The sequence below is a fragment of the Fukomys damarensis genome, unplaced genomic scaffold, assembly GCF_012274545.1.
Source record: "Fukomys damarensis isolate Sample0158 unplaced genomic scaffold, DMR_v1.0_HiC HiC_scaffold_38, whole genome shotgun sequence".
NCBI lineage: Eukaryota > Metazoa > Chordata > Mammalia > Rodentia > Bathyergidae > Fukomys > Fukomys damarensis.
In genome coordinates, this window is record NW_022900950.1 from 33,640,543 (window position 1) to 33,645,002 (window position 4,460).

Here is a 4,460-nt window from a genome sequence, read left to right on the forward strand (position 1 = left end):
TCATCTGTTGAAAGGCATATGGGCCATTTCCAAGAATTAGCTATTATGAATTGTCCTGCTATAAACGGGGTTTGTATGCATCACTGTAATACGATGTATTTAACTCTTTCAGAAAGTTACCTAGAAGGGGAATAGCTGCATTGAGTGGAATTCCTAGTTTTAGTTCTTTTGCAGAATCTCCATACTGATTTCTGTAGTCGTTGTACTAGTTTACATCTTTATAACTGGCTCCACTGGCTTCCTTCTCTACCTGACCCACACTCTCCCCTCTCTCCTTCCACACTGAACTCTTCACTCCTCAAGCCCTTCCAGGTTCTTCCCAGCTGGGCCTCAGCTCCCCACAGTGCACAGGTCTCCTGTCCTTCTCACCCGTAGGACTCTTCTCTGACTTTGTTATGCTTTAGATCTAGAACGTTCCCTCAAAGCCTCATGGGCACAGAGGCAGGACTTTGAAAGGTGATTGGATCATGAGGTTGCTGATGCACTGATACTTTCCAAGGCAGGTGGCCTAGAAAGGTGCATCTCCCTCCTTGACTCCTCCCTTCCTTCTCTGCTTCCTGGCTTCCAGAAGGTGACAGCTTTCCTTTCCAGCAGGCCCTTCCACTATGCTTTTTCTGCAATGGAGCCAGCCCATCATCCACTGAAAATATGAGACAAAATAAATCTCCTTTCCAGCAATGAGAACGTGATTTAAAACCTTTAGGTGTCATTGCTTTTGGCCATCCCATAGTCAGTGACTCAAACATCTGTCATACTAATTAAAGGAAGGAAATCATAACTTTGGGGAGACAGTACTGGGGATTGAACTCAGGGCCTTTGAACTGACTTATCCTCCTTCCCTTTTTATTTTTTTTTAACCCCCTTCCCATTTTACTTTTTACTTTCAGACAGGGTCTTGCTAAGTAGCTAAGTTGCTTGGATTTGTGATCTTCTATCTCAGCTTCCCAGAGTTCTGAGATTATAAGCATACAGCACTAAACCTAGCATAGAAATCATCACTTCTTTAGGCATGTCTTGCCAGTAGAACCCTCAGCTTCTCAAGGCAGAAGCAGTTGTGCTAGTGACCAAAATAACTAGCTGCACCTGGTGGGGCATATAGCTTGCTAGAGCATCCTCATAATCATTAGTAAAGCACACTGTGTTTCTTCCACAGGTGAGCCATTCTCACCACTATTAATCTCTGCTTACACTTGCAGTCCACATTTCCTACCTTGGAGCCTGACAGTTAGTATGCTGGTCAGAGTTCCCATTTGGTTCTTCAGTTTGATTCATTCTACAGTTCTGCATTTCTCCTTTCTAGTCACTTTCTTTCCTCCATGCCATTGCTCTCTGTTTTCCTGAAGTTGCATTTTGCTCTCTGGTCTATTCAATCTGTCCTCCAGTATTTGATTATGATCTATACACATCTTAGACGTTTTCTACATATTTCAGCCAGTTTTAAACATTTAAATGTTTAAAGTGTTGATTATATAGTCTAGAAATGCATATGATTCTTCCCCTGACTCAGTAATAGTTATATATGAATACCAAAATTTTAATAATAACCTATGTGATCAAGCATTTCCAAAGGCTGATTGTCAAAGACTATGCTTCCCATGCTCAGCAACTCCTGGGTGACAACTCAGGCTTCATCAGTGCAGGAGCAGTTATTGACATTGGTGCCCAACTCTGCAGAGACAGGCATGCAGGAGTGGTGATAGCCTTCCTGGGGTCGTGGACATATGCTGCTACCCTCCACCCTAAAAGCCTCAGTTGCATGACAACAATGAACTTGCAATAACATCTGAGGAGCTGAGGAAGCCTTCAGCTCCAGGAGATCAGTGCAGCTGTCTGAGAACTCTTTCCTTCCCTTCCCTTCCCTTCCCTTCCCTTCCCTTCCCTTCCCTTCCCTTCTCTCCCAACATGCCATTTTCTTACTATACATACATTGCCTAGAAGTGCCTGAAAAACTAATGAATGGGTGGTTGCCTTGAGGATAGCATCAAAACAGAGACACCTTGGAATGCAGGTACTCACAACTCCCAATGGAATGCAGGGTAATGGTGATAGAAGCAGCCCAGGTTCCACATCTGTGGATTCAATAAACTCATGATCAAAAATATTCAGAAAAAAACTGTGCACATACTGAACATGTACAGGTTTTTTTCTTGTCACTTATTCCCTAAATAATACAGTGTAGCAACTATTTACATAGCATTCATACTGTGTTAGATCATAAATAATCTGGAGATGATTTGAAGTATACAGAAGGATATGAAGAGTTTCTCTGAAAATACTAGGACATTTGTATAAGGGAGTTGAGCTTTCTCAGGTTTTTGCACCCAAACTGAGATGACAGGAAGGACAGACTCTAAAAGCCTGGATAGCTTGATGTTCCCCAGGCCCTCAGGAGATGTGGTCCATAAACTAGATAGCCAAGCAAATCTACCAAGATGCAGGAAGGTGAGAATGGAAATTCTATTTGTATATTTACTTTGTTTAAAAATACAAACTTGAGAGCCATCACGGCTCCAGCGCCCGGGAGGTAGCCTGGGCCCTGATCCACCAGGGGAAGGAGAGCCACGCTTTCTCCCTCCCCAGCTGCCATCGCTCCAGTGCCAGGAAGGTAGCAGTGCATAACTCCCCTTACCCCCCTCCCCCGCATCTCCTACCCCTCCCACCCCCCCACCCCCTGCACACTCTCAGACCTCCTGACTGTGCCAGTCTTTGGACCCACTCTGCAGAGGCAGAGGTGGTCATCAAGGGTATTTTTCTGAGTTCCCAATGTTGAATAGCTTTAAAGAAAGGGCATGGGAAACCTGTAGTAGAACGGTGTGGAGTTCAACCATTCAGAAGGTTGGGGAACTCAATCTGAGCCTTGCAGCCCGAGGTCATTCAGTGACATGGGGTTCAGCCATCAGCTAACTGAGACCAGGGGACTTGCATCCTCGCTCTGTCTGAGCCATTAAATGGTAAATACACTACATTGAAATTTTGTTCACTGCAGACATTTTCTGAACTGGTTCTTGATTTCAATTTAATTCAGATGATTTAAGGGTGATAGACTAGTGACTACCACAGGTGGTCAGTTTCCAAGTTGGTCTTGATCTTAATGTGTTGCTGATTGTATCAGTTGGGATAAAGCATTGCTGTTGATTTGATGAGCTGTTTTCTCTGATGTTATGAAGATGAGAATGTCTGTGGGTCATTAGAGACACAGAAGCTAGGGCACAACTATATCAGGAAGATCTGGGTGACAACCCAGAAATTAAACCAAGGACAGTCTGACAACAAAAATTAAAATGAGAAAACACTTAAGCAAGACACAAAGACAGACTTCCAGTCCGCCAATGGCAAACAGCAGGGCAAATGAGGATGAAAAGGCTGATAGTGAACCACCAGGACACCCTGAATGCAAAGCACAGGAAGTAACAAAACAGATCAATCAGGCTCTAGAAAAATTTAAATCAGAAATAATTTCCCAGTTAACCAGAGAGATGATGAGCAAAATGGAAGTCATGATTCGAGACTCTAGAGCAGAAACTGACAAAAAAATAGATGAGCTAAGGACCATGATAGAAGCCATGAAGGCCCAGCATAAGAAAGAAATGGAAAAAATAAATGCCCAACATAGGAAAGAAATGGAATCCATACAACAGATTTAAACACATATCCAGGAGATTAAACACTCCATAGAAAGTGTACGCAACAGAATAAAAGAATGTGAAGATAGACTCTCAGATATAGAAGATAAGATTGCAGTCAGTGACCATGAAAAGAGAGGTCTCTTAAAAACAGTAAGGGATCATGAGAAATCAATCCAGCAACTCCTAGATGATGCAAAGAAGAACAACATAAGACTGATAGGAATCCATGAAGTAGTAGGAGAAAATACAAATGACTTAAAAAAAACTGTTGAAAGAATTAGTGACAGAAAACTTCCCAAACAGAGGGGAAGAATTTGACATTCAGATAACTGAGGTATATAGGACCCCAACTAGCTACAATAAAAAAAAATCTACACCTAGACATATAATAATCAAGATCCCAGAAACCCAACAGAAGAACAAAATACTACAAGCAGTAAGAGAAAAGAAACAAATCACATGCAAAGGAAAGCCCATCATAATCACAGCAGACTTTTCAACACAAACCCTTTCGGCAAGGAGAGCCTGGAATGAGATATATCAAGTACTAAAAGAGAACAACCTCCAACCTAGACTGATATATCCTGCAAAACTCTCTTTCAAAATGGATGGGGAAAATGAGAATCAAGACTTGTCATATAGAGGTACAAGATCCCAACAATGAATGTAACTGTACTGTATCCCTAAAATGTACCAATAAACTCAATTAAAGCTGAAAAAATATGGATGGGGAAATAAGATACTTCCATGACAAAGAACACCTGAGAAACTACATGAATACCAAACCAGCACTACAAGCAATTCTAAACAAGATCCTAGAAAAAGACAATGAAG